The following is an 18,329-nucleotide window of genomic DNA, read 5'->3' as shown; positions in this document are numbered from 1 at the left end:
CTTTATCTTGTTTGGCTGTGAGTAGACTGTTTTATGATCCGTATAATGAACAAATTTGTGAGTTACACTAAGACAAAATTAAGACAATATTTACCTTGGAGGTGATCTGAGTCACCCACATGTGCTCCCAACACCCCTGTGAGAGCAGTGTCACCCACAATTGCAGCGACTCTCTGCTCAAACGGGGTGAGTTCATCCTCTTCTCTCACTTTGCCTGTTTTGGTCTCCGCTTCACGTCCAACTTGACGTCATCTGATCATACAGAGAGGTAAATCCCACCTTTAGGCCCTGTTTATATCAATTTGCATATTTAAATGATGGCATGATATTTCAACATATGAGGTCAATTCCAAGCTTATTGGGATGTATAAAGGAAATATGCTTGGATTCAGTTCAGTTTTGTTCATCTGGATTTTTTTGGATGTATGGAGTTTTCTGGATTTTAAGCGTAGGCCAGGTTTCAGTATGAAATCCACGCAAGTCTTCATACATGATGCCCCTGGTCCTGTGAGACCACCTGTCTTTCTACCACAGCTCCAGTCTGTTTTCAGTTATATAATGTATTACGTATATAAATAAATCAGATTCAACACACCCCTGAACAATCATCAGCAAATATGAACAAAAACAAAGACAGGACTTCATAACAGGGTTCATCCCTTCTTGGATTTTTTCACCTTTTGTTATATTTCCTAATCAGTCTACATCCAGTACTTGTAAAAACCATTTATTTGTTTTGGTATTTATTTTTTGGCAAGAACCTCGGACCAGCTGGTGGCCTTTTATGGTTTGGGATTCCATTGGTTATTGACTATCTCAAACAGGTAAAGGTGAGCAGATAGACACGGCTGATGAAGTGGAAACACAGTTTTCTGTGTAAAAGTGTTTGAATGAGAAGTGTTACAGACAAACACAAAGTGCTTAATATAATATCACACAAACAATTGGAGTATTTAATGTCCTTATTGAATAGCTATGGATTCCACTGGGGTATCCGACAACAGAATGTCAGGGTGGCTGTCCATCAGAAGACTCTAATGCGCTCATCGTTTGTGTGGAATCAGGTTAAACATATTGTGTTCATCTAAAATATGTGAGTTAGATGCAGACAACATCACATTTTATGACCATGCAGTAAACTGTAACATTTCAAAGGGTTCACATCCTTTTTCTTGCCACTGTGTGTTTGGAGGAAACCAGGCACTGTTCTCTGCTCCAACAGTGACCCCTGGTGGTGGTAGTAGTATCATACTACAGTTGAGTTCTCTCTGAGTACTGAGTTTAGATTGATGAGAAAAGAATGAGTATAATAATTAACTTCAGTATAAGACTGAAACATGGCAAAAGGTGAAAAATCCAAGTGGATCAATGCATTATCAAGGCGCTAAAAAAATGTACTTAAAACGTGGCTTCATAAAAGAAAAAAAAATCTTAACACTCAAAGACTCAGCAGATACTCTTTGATTAAATGTCCTGGTTCCTCATCGAGATAAACGCAGAGTCCTTTAATAATACAGCCAAGGTCAACATCATCATCCACAGTACACCAGATGATTAGGTTACTTTGACAAACAACCATACACTGACTTAAAACTGATCATACGTTTGTATTTGTTTTTGGCCTGAGGCATTTTCATCTGTCCTTACTGACAGCGTCAGGAGTTCGAGAAAAAAACCTGGACTGTAGAGGGTGATGATGATAATGCTTTATCTTTTTAAAAAAGAATAAAGTATTACAGAAAAACACATCATAACATGCTCTACTTAAAAACATCTACTGGGCCGGATCTACTAAGATCCCAATTTGCCTGTATTAATTTGTGTGCGCAATCTAAAATTTTGTATGTGGGGTTGAACCTCGGTTTGCAGGTGATTTACTAAGATTGCTTGTGCAAATGTCAAGAGGTGCAAAGTTTTGCAGACCGCCCTATTTAAATGAGGACTTTGTGTGCACTAAACTGCTCTGGGATACAGCAGCACTAATGGTAACAGGGCGCTGAATAATCCAGACGCACTGAAATGTAACATTGGAGGAGTTTTGTCATAGAAGGTATTGCATGACTCATTCATTCATTTATTTTTCATTTTAAAGGTGTGTGTATGTGTGTGTGTGTGTGTGTGTGTGTGTGTGTGTGTGGGGGGGGGGGTTGTCGGGGTTGTTAGATTGAATGACTTTCAGGCGCACATAATTTTGTCACACTGCAGCCTAATGTCGGCGCATATTTTTTATCACAATCATCAGAAGTGGAAAAGAGTCACACAAAGTGTATGTGTGTATGTGTGTGGGGGTGTATACGTCTCAATAATTTTTTCTTCCATCACCCCAAAAATGTTCACACAAGGGTGAAAAGTGCATTCTCTGCATCTCGTTTCATCATTTCAGTGTCTCCTAACCACAGCCATGTGTGCGCAATTACGCATACAATCCGTTTGCACCTCCTTTTGAGACGTGTTAAATATAAACACAGTTTCTATGAGCAACATTTCTTTCAGGTTTGATGAATCACTTTGTGTGTGCTAAATTAATATATTTACATTTTCTCCTCCCAGTACATGCACAACCGCATGTAAATGCCCCATATTGCATATTCATTGTGGCAAATATACTAACTGGATACAGATGTGCTATTTTGCACCTTTGAAAGATGCAACCCGTATTGCGCACTGTTAGTAAATCAGTTTGTACATTTTTTTTGCCTGTGCAATGAGTTTGCACACGTTTTAATACACGCAAACCTTTAGTAGATCCAGCCCATTATATCTACTTTATTTTTGCTGTTGATCTATAAAACATTTCAAATTGTGTAAACAGTGACTACAGCATGGGAGTATTGATAACTATTGTGGGATTTGTGGCTTTGACTTTATTAAGGCCTGAACATATTTGTGTCACAACAGCCTGATAGTGGAGAGGAAAATATACCTTAAATTAACCATAGAACTATTGGATGAATCTGGGTAAGACCCACTGTGTAAAAAAAAACAAAACTCCAACCCTAACCTTTTGCTTTCATCACGCATGGCACTGTACCCATTCTCCATCTGTGGGGGAAAGGTCAAAGCTCAAAAGGGAGAGGTGCATTTGTGATCACACTACCTGGTTTAAAGTCAATCAAAGAATCAGATGCATGTCTGTGACTCCTGTGCAACTTCCTTTTTCATTTTTCTTTAAATGCACATTTACATGAGCAAAATACTCTTCTTCATTCCCCAAATTTTTACATGACCAAATGTGACTAATATAGATGCTACCTTTACTGATTTATTGTTTGTGGAATGAACCTGAGTGATGAGTATGTAACACATTCCATGTTTTAAATGTGCAAGAACACGTACATGGAAAAGGGCTGGTACGCCCAAGGTGTGGACGGTGGAGTTTATAGTGGTTCAATAATGCGACTGAGCCCAGTTTACACTGGTCAAAGACACACAAGAGGGAAAAAAAACTAAACCAGCATGGACAATAGAACATAAATGTAATCTGAAAATGACTAAATGAGATAGAATTAACAGGAGATCATAAGTCAGAATTACAGTAGAAATACTCACCATGATTCTAGAGCCTTTGAAAGGGGAATGTAGAATGGACCGGTTATTAGGAATCTGCACAATATCACAAAACCACATGATTGTTAAATGCATAAAACTTTACATTCATTAATTTGAATTCATCCGACTCCTATCTGTACATGTACAAGAATGGTACTTTATGTGTTTTTGCATTTCATCTGGCTACTCTGGTAGAGGCCTAGACCAGTTGTGATCAGATTCCTCAGCCATAAAAAATAAAATAAAATGGCTGTGCTAGGAAAAGCTAAGGAACTGAAAAGCACCAGTGTCCATATGAATGAAGATGACTCTGAAGGTGTCAAGCAAAAGTGCAGGTAACTTATCCCTGACATGAAAGCTGCCAGAGAACAAGGTGATATAGCCAACATCCAGTATGACAGGCTCATTGTCCATCCCCCACCCAGAAGCAAGGGATGGGAGTAAGAGCCTAGTTTTCTGCTCTGCCTGTTTGCTTCACTGTGGACTTTACTAAACTAATGACAAAGGATCATCTCATTATGAACTTACCTAAGGGTTTAATTCTTGCACATTTAAATATATTCAGCTTGAGGAACAAAACACATGAACTTGAAACACTTGTAAAAAAATAACTCTATTCACATCAAGCGGTAACTGAAACACATCTGGATGGTTCATTTGATGATTCTTTAATATCTATTAATGGTTTTTCAGTATTTTGTAGGGACAGAAACAGATTTGGTGGAGACATAGCAATTTACATACAGGATCACCTACCAGTAAAGCTCCGTTCTGATTTAATGAATGAAAATATTGAAGCTCTGCGGATACAAGTGCATTTACTGTATATCAAGCCAACAGTTGTTGGCTGTTGCTATAAACTATATGCTATAAACCTCCAAATGCTAACATGGAGTATCTGAACAATATTTGCACAATGATTGAAAGAGTGACTGATGAGAACAGAGAAATGTACCTGCTTGGTGATTTTAATGTAAATTGGCTTGCAGACAACTGCCCCATGAAGAAAAGATTATTGCTAATGTCCAGTACTTGCAATTTAACTCAAATAGTGTCTGTGCCTACAAGGGTGGTTAGTAAGGAATGCATTCTATCTTCTTCCTGTATAGATCACATATATACTAATGTGCCAAACATATGTTCAGTAGTTGTGTCCCTCCCAGTTGGATGCAGTGACCAAAACCTTATTGCGGTGTCCAGAAGATCCAAAATACCTAAAGCCAAAATGAAAATAATTAGTGCTAGGTCTTATAAGCACTTCTGTGAGGATGCCTTTTTGGAAGACATGAAGCAGGTTCAGTGGACTAATGTTAGTGATGAATCCGACCCTGAGATTGCTTTGAAAAACTTTATGGAATATTTTGAGATTATAGGAAATAGACACACACCAATAAGGAAATTACTGTAAGGTCCGATGGTACACCCCAGATTGATAAGGATTTAATTATTTTAATGAAACAAAGAGACCAAGCTAAAAAGGTTTATATGGCTCCTAGCTCAGTGAGTGACAAAAAAAGTATATTGCACTCTATGGACTCTAGTCGCTAGGCTGAACAGAGAGAAAAAGAGGTTATACTATCAACAATGAACAAGAGGGGGTCAATACGATGGTAAAAAGCTGTGGAATGTGTTAAATAAAATGATGGGTAGACAGTCTAAGATGCATTCATCCTACATTGAATCTGATGGAGTGTTTATAACCAAACCGTTGGATGTGGCTAATTATTTTAACAACTACTTTGTAGAAAAGGATAACTAATAATGGTGTAAGATGGATATGGAGAGCAATTGTAAATCATACATACTAATTGATAATCGCATTATGAGTTTGAGTTCAAACTGGTGGATATTGATGAGGTGGAGAAATTGTTATGCTCCATTTCTGCAGACCACTGTGCTGGTACAGACTGCCTTGATGGTAAATTATTAGGAACTGCTGCTATCCACATATCTACTACTATATGTCATGTATTCAATGCCTGTTTGTCGAGTGGGATTTGTCCAAAGCTGGAGAAAGAAGTAAAAATAATGCCAATGATAATAATAATTTTTTAAAAATCCCTCTGAATGGTCAGAATAGACTACCAATTACAATCTTATCAATTCTCAGTAAACTCCTTGAAAAGATTGTATTCAAATCCTGCGCTTTGAGCTCAAATTTGACCCCCTAAACATTGACGAAAACTATCTAAATTTTGCCCAAAATTCATAAATGTGGAAAATTGAATTTACATATAAGTTTCATAGATGACGGTAAAGAAATGTTGCGACAGCGCCCCCTTGAAAAGTGGAAATACATTACGTCAATGGGAGCCCGTCCAACATAGAGTTTGTCAAAGAGCCATGGAAATTGGTACAGAGATTCATCATGAGGAGACAAACAAAAAATTATATTGTGGCCACGCCCCTAAACCAACTGGAAGTCGGCCATATTGGATTGAAATTTTCAAAATACTGAGTCAGCGTTTTCGCTGACGTCGTATTTTAACTATCTCCTCCTAAGGCGTTTGGCCAAATGAGCTCTAAATCGGTGTAAAATATCTAGAGAGGTGGGACATTAAAAGTTAGCAGAATTTTTGGGATCGGTGTCACCGTTTTTGTGTTACGATGTCGCAAACTGTGCAAAGTTTCTTCGGTAATTTACCATTACAAAAATTGCTTCAGCTAAGACATACGAACACCGATTTGGCTCAAATTTGAAGGAGACGTCTATCTCCCAGGCCTACACACATTTATTAAAAGAAATTGAAATTTCGCACTGTAGCGCCCCCTACAAAAATACATTTCAAAAGAAGACATCAGTTCGGACATATGAACATCGATTTGGCTCAAATTTCACTCAGACATCTGTCTCCCAGGCCTACACCTACTTGTCAAAAGAAACTGAAATTTCGTACTACAGCGCCCCCTACAAGTTTTTTTAAAATTATTTTATTAAAATTGCTTCAGTTCGGACATACGAACACCGATTTGGCTCAAAATTGACTCAGACGTCTATCTCTCAGACCTACACCCATTTATCAGAAAAATTTTACATTTGGTGCTATAGCGCCCCCTACAACTTTACCTTTACGATAATTACTTCAGTTTGGAAATAAGAACACCAATTTGGCTCAAATTTGAATCAGTTTTTCAATCTCCCAGGCCTACACCCATTTATCAAAAGAAAATGACATTGCGCTCAATAGCGCCCCCTACAAATTTACCTTCACGAAAATTGCATTAATTCGGAAATATGAACACCGATTTTGCTAAAATTTGACTCAGTGGTACATCTCGCAGGCCTACACCCATTCAATGGTAGAAATTTAATTTTAGCTGCATAGCGCCCCCTACAGATTTACTTGTATAAAACTTTCTTTAGTTTGGACATACAAACAAAGATTTGCCTCAAATTTGAATCACTTGTCAATCTCCTAAGCCTACACCCATTCATCAGAAGGCATTGTAATTTGGTGCTAGAGCGCCACCTGCTGAACGATGGACATACTTCTACTGCACGTGCCCATGGCGAGGGCCTTTAGATGCCGCTTGCGGCTTTAATTAATATATATATATATATTTTTTCCTTCTCCTGCGTTTTGAGCTCAATTTTGACCCCCTAAACATTTACGAAAACTCACCAAATTTTGCCCAAAATTCAGTAATGTGAAAAATTGAATTTACATATAGGTTTTGTAGATGTCGGTAAAAAAATGTTTCGGCAGCGCCCCCTTGAAAAGTGGAAATGCATTACGCCACTGGGAGCGCGTCCAACATAAAGTTTGTCATAGAGCCACAAAAATCAGTACACAGATTCATCATGAGGAGACAAGCAAAAAATATTATTATGGCCACGCCCCAAAACCAACCCATAGTCGACCATATTGGATTGAAATTTCCAAAATGCTGAGTCAGCGTTTTTGCTGACATTGTGTTTTAACTATCCCCTACTAAGCCGTTTGGCCAAATTACCTCAAAATCGGAGTACAGTATCTAGAGAAGTGGGACATCAAAAGTTAGCTGAATTTTTTGAATCGGTGTCACCGTTTTTCTGCGACGAGGTTGCAAACTTTGTGAAGTTTTGTCGAAAATTTACCATCACAAAAATTGCTTCAGCTCAGACATACAAACACCGATTTGGCTTAAATTTCAATCAGACGTCTACCTCCCAGGCCTACACCCATTTATTAAAAGAAATTGAAATTTTGCACTATAGCGCCCCCTACAAAAATACATTTACAAAAATGACATCAGTTCGGACATACAAACACCGATTTGGCTCAAATTTGACTCAGGTATCTGTCTCTCAGGCCTACACTCATTTATCAAAAGAAACTGAAATTTTGCACTACAGCGCCCCCTACAAATTTTTAAATTTTTTTTAATTAAAATTGCTTCAGTTCGGATGTACGAACACCGATTTGGCTCAAATTTGACTCAGACGTCTATCCCCCAGGCCTAAATCCATTTATAAGAAAAATTTGAAATACGGTGCCATAGCGCCCCCTACAATTTTACCTTTGCAAAAATAACTTCACGTTAGACATACGAACACAAATTTGTCTCAAATTTTAATCAGTTGTCAATCTCCCAGGCCTACACCCATTTAACAAAAGAAATTGCCACTTTGCTCATTAGCGCCCCCTACAAATTTACCTTCACGAAAATTGCATTAATTCAGACATACGAACACCGATTTGGCTAAAATTTGACTCAGTGGTACATCTCACAAGCCTACACCTATTCAAAAGAAGAAATTTAATTTTAGCTGCATAGCGCCCCCTACACATTTACTTATACAAAACTTTCTTTAGTTCGGACATACGAACAAAGATTTGCCTCACATTTGAATCAGTTTTCAATCTCCCAGGCCTACACCCATTAATCAGAAGACATTGAAATTTGGTGGTAGAGCGCCACCTGCTGAACGATGGACATACTTCTACTGGACGTGCCCATGGCGAGGGCCTTTAGATGCTGCTTGCGGCTTTAATTATTAGGCCCGAGCCGAGTAAAGCCGGTGCAGGGCCTAATGAGTCTGCAGTGGGCGCATGGGGACGAAATCGCCAGTGACGTGGTCGCCTTTTGCCACTGTCGCCACTCTCACACATATTCACATTCACGGCACTGAGACCTTTCCGAAGATTTATATGACAAGTGCTCAAATCGCATATTTACACCTGCTCAGAATGAATGGGAGTCAATGGGACACGTCCACTCAGGGTCAGTCACGTGTGTGTAAGTGCACGACACGTGACATCTGACCCCACAGACATGTGGGGGACCTTGAGAGCTTTCAAATAAAGTCAAATACGTGGTTACCACGGAAACGGCTATATTTTTCTTGCTCAGATTATTATTATTATTATTACTTTTTTTTTTAATTTAGGCCCGAGGCGAGTAAAGCCGGCGCAGGGCCTATTGAGTCTGCAGTGGGCGCATGGGGACGAAATCGCCAGTGACGCGGTCGCCTTTCGCCACTGTCGCCACTCTCACACATATTCACATTCACGGCACTCAGACCTTTCCGAAGATGTACATGACATGTGCACAAATCGCATATTTACACCTGCTCAGAATGAATGGGAGTCAATGGGACACGCCCACTCGGGGTCAGTCACGTGTGTGTAAGTGCACGACACGTGACATCTGACCCCACAGACATGTGGGGGACCTCGAGAGCTTTCAAATAAAGTCAAATACGTGGTTACCACAGAAACTGCTATATTGTTCTTGCTCAGATTATTAGTATTTTTATTTATTTATTTATTTTTTAGGCCCGAGCCAAGTAAAGCCACGCAGGACCTATTGAGTCTGCAGTGGGCGCATGGGGACGAAATCGCCAGTGACGCGGTCGCCTGTCGCCACTGTCGCCACTCTCACACATATTCACATTCACGGCACTGAGACCTTTCCGACGATGTATATGACATGTGCACAAATCGCATATTTACACCTGCTCAGAATGAATGGGAGTCAATGGGACACGCCCACTCGGGGTCAGTCACATGTGTGTAAGTGCACGACAGGTGACATCTGACCCCACAGACATGTGGGGGACCTCGAGAACTTTCAAAAAAGGGCAAATACGTGGTTGCCATAGAAACGGCTATATTGTTCTTGCTCAGATTATTATTAGACCCAAGCCGAGTAAAGCCGGCGCAGGGCCTATTGAGTCTGCAGTGGGCGCATGGGGACGAAATCGCCAGTGACGCGGTCGCCTTTTGCCACTGTCGCCACTCTCACACATATTCACATTCACGGCACTGAGACCTTTCCGACGATGTATATGACGTGCACAAATCGCATATTTACACCTGCTAAGAACGAATGGGAGTCAATGGGACACGCCCACTCGGGGTCAGTCATGTGGGTGTAAGTGCACGACACGTGACCTCTGACCCCACAGACATGTGGGGGACATCGAGAACTTTCAAAAAAGGCCAAATATGTGGTTGCCATAGAAACGGCTATATTGTTCTTGCTCAGATTATTATTATTTTTATTTTTATTTTTTTATTATTTTTCTTTCTCCTGCGCTTTGAGCTCAATTTTGACCCCCTGAACATTTACGAAAACTCACCAAATTTTGCACAAAATTCAGAAATGTGGAAAATTTAATTTACATATAGGTTTCGTAGATGTCGGTAAAGAAATGTTGCGGCAGCGCCCCCTTGAAAAGTGGAAATGCATTGCGCCAATGGGAGCATGTCCAACATAAAGTTTGTCGTAGAGCCACGAAAATCGGTAGACAGATTCACCATGAGGAGACAAACAAAAAATATAATTATGGCCACGCCCCAAAACTAACCCTTAGTCGGCCATATTGGATTGAAATTTCCAAAATGCTGAGTCAGCGTTTTCGCTGACGTCATATTTTAACTATCTTCTCCTTGGCTGTTTGGCCAAATGAGCTCAAAATCGGAGTACAGTATCTAGAGAAGTGGGGCATCAAAAGTTAGCCGACTTTTTTGAATCGGTGTCACCGTTTTTGTGCGACGAGGTTGCAAACTTTGCGAAGTTTTTTCAAAAATTTACCATCACAAAAATTGCTTCAGCTCAGACATACAAACACCGATTTGGCCGAAATTTGACTCAGACGTCCATCGCCTAGGCCTACACCCATTTATTAAAAGAAATTGAAATTTCGCACAATAGCGCCCCCTACAAATGTACATTTACAAAAATGACATCAGTTCGGAAAATTTAATATATATATGTTTTTTTCATTAAAATTGCTTCAGTTCGGACATACGAACACCGATTTGGCTCAAATTTGACTCAGACGTCTATCTCTCAGGCCTACACCCATTAATCAGAAAAAATTGAAATTCGGTGCCATAGCGCCCCCTACAATTTTCCCTTACGAAAAGTACTTCACGTTAGACATGCGAACACCAATTTGGCTCAAATTTGAATCAGTTGTCAATCTCCCAGGCCTACACCCATTTATCAAAAGAAATTGCCACTTCACTCAGTAGCGCCCCCTACAAATTTACCTTCACGAAAATTGCATTAATTCGGACATACGAACACCGATTTGGCTCAAATTTGACTCAGTGGTACATCTCGCAGGCCTACACCCATTCAATGGAAGAAATTTAATGTTAGCTTCATAGCGCCCCCTACAGATTTACTTATACAAAAATTTCTTTAGTATGGACATACGAACAAAGATGTGCCTCAAATTTGAATCAGTTGTCAATCTCCCAGGCCTACACCCATTTATCAAAAGAAATTGCCACTTCACTCAGTAGCGTCCCCTACAAATTTACCTTCACAAAAATTGCATTAATTCGGACATACGAACACCGATTTGGCTCAAATTTGACTCAGTGGTACATCTCCCAGGCCTACACCCATTCATCAGAAGACATTGAAATTTGGTGCTAGAGCGCCACCTGCTGAACGATGGACATACTTCTACTGGACGTGCCCGTGGCGAGGGCCTTTAGATGCCGCTTGCGGCTTTAATTATTTTTTATTTTTTGTCTTATTTTTCTTTCTCCTGCGCTTTGAGCTCAATTTTGACCCTCTGAACATTTACGAAAACTCACCAAATTTTGCCTAAAATTCAGAAGAGTGAGAAATTGAATTTACATATAGGTTTCGTAGATGTCGGTAAAGAAATGTTGCGGCAGCGCCCCTTTGAAAAGTGGAAATGCATTGCGCCAAAGGGAGCGCGTCCAACATAAAGTTTGTGGTAGAGCCACGAAAATCGAAAAATCAAATCAATCAAAAAATATTATAATGGCCACGCCCCTAAACCAACCCTTAGTCGGCCATATTGGATTGAAATTTCCAAAATGCTGAGTCAGCGTTTTCGCTGAAGTTGTATTTTAACTATCTCCTACGAAGCCGTTTGGCCGAATGAGCTCAAAATCGGTGTACTGTATCTAGAGAAGTGGGGCATCAAAAGTTAGCCGAATTTTTTGAATCGGCATCACCGTTTTTGTGTGACAAGGTTGCAAATTGCCACTTCGCTCAGTAGCGCCCCCTACAAATTTACCTTCACGAAAATTGCATCAGTTCAGACATACGAACACCGATTTGGCTCAAATTTGACTGAGTGGTACATCTCACAGGCCTACACCCATTCAATGGAACAAATTGAATTTTTACTCATAGCGCCCCCTACAGATTTATATATACAAAATTTTGTTCAGTTCGGACATACGAACACTGATTTGTCTCAAATCAATTGTCAATGTCCCAGGCCTAAACCCATTCATTAGAAGACACAAAATTTGGGGCTACAGCACCACCTGCTGAACGATGAGCATACTTCCACTGGACGTGCCCTTGGCGAGGGCCTTTAGATGCCGCTTGCGGCTTTAATTTTAATTTTAATTTTTTTTTTGTCTTATTTTTCTTTCTCCTGCGCTTTGAGCTCAATTTTGACCCTCTGAACATTTACGAAAACTCAACAAATTTTGCCTAAAATTCAGAAGTGTGAGAAATTGAATTTACATATAGGTTTCGTAGATGTCGGTAAAGAAATGTTGCGGCAGCGCCCCCTTGAAAACTGGAAATGCATTGCGCCAATGGGAGCGCGTCCAACATAAAGTTTGTCGTAGAGCCACGAAAATCAGTACACAGATTCATCATGAGGAGACAAACAAAAAATATTATTATGGCCACGCCCCTAAACCAACCCTTTGTCGGCCATATTGGATTGAAATTTCCAAAATGCTGAGTCAGCGTTTTCGCTTAAGTTGTATTTTAACTATCTCCTACTAAGCCGTTTGGCCGAATGAGCTCAAAATCGGTGTACAGTATCTAGAGAAGTGGGGCATCAAAAGTTAGCTGAATTTTTTGAATCGGCATCACCTTTTTTGTGTGACGAGGTTGCAAACTTTGCAAAGTTTTTTCGAAAATTTACCATCACAAAAATTGCTTCAGCTCAGACATACGAACACCGATTTGGCTGAAATTTGACTCAGACATCTATCTCCCAGGCCTACACCCATTTATTAAAAGAAATTGACATTTCGCACTATAGCGCCCCCTACAAATGCACATTTACAAAAATGACATCAGTTCGGACATACGAACACCGATTTGCCTCAAATTTGACTCAGACATTTGTCTCCCAGGCCTACATTTATTTATCAACAGAAACTGAAATTTTGCACTACAGCGCCCCCTACAAAAATTTTCAATATTTTTTATTAAAATTGCTTCAGTTCGGACATACGAACACCAATTTGGCTCAAATTTGACTCAGACGTCTATATCCCAGGCCTACACCCATTTACCAGAAAAATTTTAAATTCAGCGCCATAGCGCCCCCTACAATGTTACCTTTACGAAAATTACTTCACGTTAGACATGCGAACACCAATTTGGCTCAAATTTGAATCAGTTATCAATCTCCCAGGCCTACACCCATTTATCAAAAGAAATTGCCACTTCGCTCAGTAGCGCCCCCTACAAATTTACCTTCACGAAAATTGCATCAGTTCAGACACACGAACACCGATTTGGCTCAAATTTGACTCAGTGGTACATCTCACAGGCCTACACCCATTCAATGGAACAAATTGAATTTTGGCTCATAGCGCCCCCTACAGATTTATTTATATAAAATTTTGTTCAGTTCGGACATACGAACACTGATTTGTCTCAAATCAATTGTCAATCTCCGAGGCCTACACCCATTTGTCAGAAGACACTGAAAATTCAGACAATAGCGCCCCCTACAAATTTACCTTCACGAAAATTGTAACAGTTCAGACAGACGAACACCAATTTGGCTCAAATTGACTCAGTGGTACATCTCGCAGGCCTACACCCATTCAATGGAACAAATTGAATTTTGGCTCCACAGCGCCCACTACAGATTTATTTATATAAAAATTTGTTCAGTTCGGACTTATAAACAGTGATTTGTCTCAAATTTGAGTCAATTGTCAATCTCCCAGGCCTACACCCATTCATCAGAAGACATTGAAATTTGGTGCTAGAGCGCCACCTGCTGAATGATGAGCATACTTCTACTGGACGTGCCCTTGGCGAGGGCCTTTAGATGCCGCTTGCGGCTTTAATTTTTTTTCTTTCTCCTGCGCTTTGAGCTCAATTTTGACCCCCTGAACATTTATGAAAACTCACCAAATTTTGCACAAAATTCAGAAATTTGCAAAATTGAATTTACATATAGGTTTTGGAGATGTCGGTAAAGAAATGTTGCTGATGCGCCCCCTTGAAAAGTGGAAATGCATTACGTCAATGGGAGCATGACCAACATAAAGTTTGTCGTAGAACCACGAAAATCGGTACACAGATTCATCATGAGGAGATAAACAAAAAATATTATTGTGGCCACGCCCCTAAACCCACCCTTAGTCGGCCATATTGGATTGAATTTTCCAAAAAGCTGAGTCAGCGTTTTCGCTGACGTCGTATTTTAACTATCTCCTACTAAGCTGTTTGGCCAAATGAGCTCAAAATCGGTGTACAGTATCTAGAGAAGTCGGGCATCAAAAGTTAGCCGAATTTTTTGAATCGGTGTCACCGTTTTTGTGCGACGAGGTTGAAAACATTGCGAAGTGTTTTCGGGAATTTACCATCACAAAAATATCTTCAGCTCAGACATACAAACACTGATTTGGCTCAAATTTGACTCAGACGTGTATCTCCCAGGCCTACACCCATTTATTAAAGGAAATTGAAATTTCGCACTATAGCGCCCCCTACAAATGTACATTTACAAAAATTGCATCAGTTCGGACATACGAACACCGATTTGGCTCAAATTTGACTCAGACATCTGTCTCCCAGGCCTACACCTATTTGTCAAAAGAAACTGAAATTTTGCACTACAGCGCCCCCTACAAAAATTTTTAATATTTTTTTATTAAAATTGCTTCAGTTCGGACATACGAACACCGATTTGGCTCAAATTTGACTCAGACATCTGTCTTCCAGGCCTACACGTATTTGTCAAAAGAAACTGAAATTTTGCACTACAGTGCCCCCTACAAAAATTTTTAATATTTTTTTATTAAAATTGCTTCAGTTCGGACATACGAACACCAATTTGGCTCAAATTTGACTCAGACATCTATCTCCCAGGCCTACACCCACTTATATGAAAAATTTGAAATTCGGTGCCCCCTACAATTTTACCCTTAAGAAAATTTCTTCACGTTAGACATACAAACACCAATTTAGCTTAAATTTGAATCAGTTGTCAATCTCCCAGGCCTACACCCATTTATCAAAAGAAATTGCCACTTCGCTCAGGAGCGCCCCCTACAAATTTACCTTCACGAAAATTGCATTAATTCAGACATACAAACACCGATTTGGCTCAAATTTGACTCAGTGGTACATCTCGCAGGCCTACACCCATTCAAAGGAAGAAATTTAATTTCAGCTGCATAGCACCCCCTACAGATTTACTTATACAAAAATTCCTTTAGTTTGGACATAAAAACAAAGATCTGCCTCAAATTTGAATTAGTTGTCAATCTCCCAGGCCTACACCCATTCATCAGAAGACATTGAAATTTCGTGCTAGAGCGCCACCTGCTGAATGACGGACATACCTCTACTGGATGTGCCCCTGGCGAGGGCCTTTAGATGCTGCTTGCGGCTTTAATTTTTCTTTCTCCTGCGCTTTGAGCTCAATTTTGACCCCCTGAACATTTACGAAAACTCACCAAATTTTGCACAAAATTCAGAAGTGCGAGAAATTGAATTTACATATAGGTTTCGTAGATGTTGGTAAAGAAATGTTGCAGCAGTGCCCCCTTGAAAACTGGAAATGCATTACGCCAATGGGAGCACGTCCAACATAAAGTTTGTCGAAGAGCCACGAAAATCAGTACACCGATTCATCATGAGGAGACAAACAAAAAATATTATTATGGCCACACCCCTAAACCAACCCTTAGTCGGCCATATTGGATTGAAATTTCCAAAATGCTGAGTCAGCGTTTTCGCTGACGTCATATTTTAACTATCTCCTACTAAGCCGTTTGGCCGAATGAGCTCAAAATCGGAGTACCGTATCTAGAGAAGTGGGACATCAAAAGTTAGCAGATTTTTTTAAATCGGTGTCACTGTTTTTGTGCGACGAGGTTGCAAACTTTGCGAAGTTTTTTTGAAAATTTACCATTACAAAAATTGCTTCAGCTCAGACATACAAACACCGATTTGGCTGAAATTTGACTCAGACATCCATCTCCGAGGCCTACACCCATTTACTAAAAGAAATTGAAATTTCGCACTATAGCGCCCCCTACAAATGTACATTTACAAAAATTACATCAGTTCGGACATACAAACACCGATTTGGCTCAAATTTGACTCAGACATCTGTCTCCAAGGCCTACACCTATTTGTCAAAACAAACTGAAATTTCGCACTACAGCGCCCCCTTCAAGTTTTTTTTTAAATTTTTAAATTAAAATTGCTTCAGTTCGGACATACGAACACCAGTTTTGCTCAAATTTGACTCAGATGTCTATCTCTCATGCCTACACCAATTTGTCAGAAAAATTTGAAATTTGGAGCTGTAGCGCCCCCTACAATTTGACCTTCACGAAAATTACTTCACTTCAGACATACGAACACCAATTTTGCTCAAATTTGAATCATTTGTTAATCTCCCAGGCATACACCCATTTATCAAAAGAAATTTCCATTTCGCTCATTAGCCTCCCCTACAAATTTACCTCCACGAAAATTGCATTACTTTGGACATACGACCACCGATTTGGCTCAAATTTGACTCAGTGGTACATCTTGCAGGTCTACACCCATTCAATTGAAGAAATTTAATTTTAGCTGCATAGCGCCCCCTAGAGATTTACTTATACAAAAATTTCCTTACTTCGGACATACGAGCAATGATTTCCCTCAAATTTGAATCAGTCGTCAATCTCCCAGGCCTACACCCATTCATCAGAAGAAACTGAAATTTGGTGCTAGAGTGCCACCTGCTGAACGATGGGCATACTTCCACTGGACGTGCCCTTGGCGAGGGACTTTAGATGCCGCTTGCGGCTTTAATTTTGTCTTATTTTTCCTTCTCCTGCGCTTTGAGCTCAATTTTGACCCCCTTAACATTTACGAAAACTCACCAAATTTTGCACAAAATTCAGAAGTGTGAGAAATTGAATTTACATATAGGTTTCGTAGATGTTGGTAAAGAAATGTTGCAGCAGTGCCCCCTTGAAAACTGGAAATGCATTACGCCAATGGGAGCACGTCCAACATAAAGTTTGTCGAAGAGCCACGAAAATCAGTACACCGATTCATCATGAGGAGACAAACAAAAAATATTATTATGGCCACACCCCTAAACCAACCCTTAGTCGGCCATATTGGATTGAAATTTCCAAAATGCTGAGTCAGCGTTTTCCCTGACGTCATATTTTAACTATCTCCTACTAAGCCGTTTGGCCGAATGAGCTCAAAATCGGAGTACCGTATCTAGAGAAGTGGGACATCAAAAGTTAGCAGATTTTTTTAAATCGGTGTCACCGTTTTTGTGCGACGAGGTTGCAAACTTTGCGAAGTTTTTTTGAAAATTTACCATTACAAAAATTGCTTCAGCTCAGACATACAAACACCGATTTGGCTGAAATTTGACTCAGACATCCATCTCCGAGGCCTACACCCATTTACTAAAAGAAATTGAAATTTCGCACTATAGCGCCCCCTACAAATGTACATTTACAAAAATTACATCAGTTCGGACATACAAACACCGATTTGGCTCAAATTTGACTCAGACATCTGTCTCCAAGGCCTACACCTATTTGTCAAAACAAACTGAAATTTCGCACTACAGCGCCCCCTTCAAGTTTTTTTTTTAAATTTTTTAATTAAAATTGCTTCAGTTCGGACATACGAACACCAGTTTTGCTCAAATTTGACTCAGATGTCTATCTCTCATGCCTACACCAATTTGTCAGAAAAATTTGAAATTTGGAGCTGTAGCGCCCCCTACAATTTGACCTTCACGAAAATTACTTCACTTCAGACATACGAACACCAATTTTGCTCAAATTTGAATCATTTGTTAATCTCCCAGGCATACACCCATTTATCAAAAGAAATTTCCATTTCGCTCATTAGCCTCCCCTACAAATTTACCTCCACGAAAATTGCATTACTTCGGACATACGACCACCGATTTGGCTCAAATTTGACTCAGTGGTACATCTTGCAGGTCTACACCCATTCAATTGAAGAAATTTAATTTTAGCTGCATAGCGCCCCCTAGAGATTTACTTATACAAAAATTTCCTTACTTCGGACATACGAGCAATGATTTCCCTCAAATT

The sequence above is a fragment of the Sphaeramia orbicularis genome, chromosome 5 (genome assembly GCF_902148855.1).
Source record: "Sphaeramia orbicularis chromosome 5, fSphaOr1.1, whole genome shotgun sequence".
NCBI classification, from domain to species: domain Eukaryota; kingdom Metazoa; phylum Chordata; class Actinopteri; order Kurtiformes; family Apogonidae; genus Sphaeramia; species Sphaeramia orbicularis.
The sequence above is the reverse complement of the archived record's forward strand: the minus strand, read 5'-3'. Positions refer to the sequence as shown.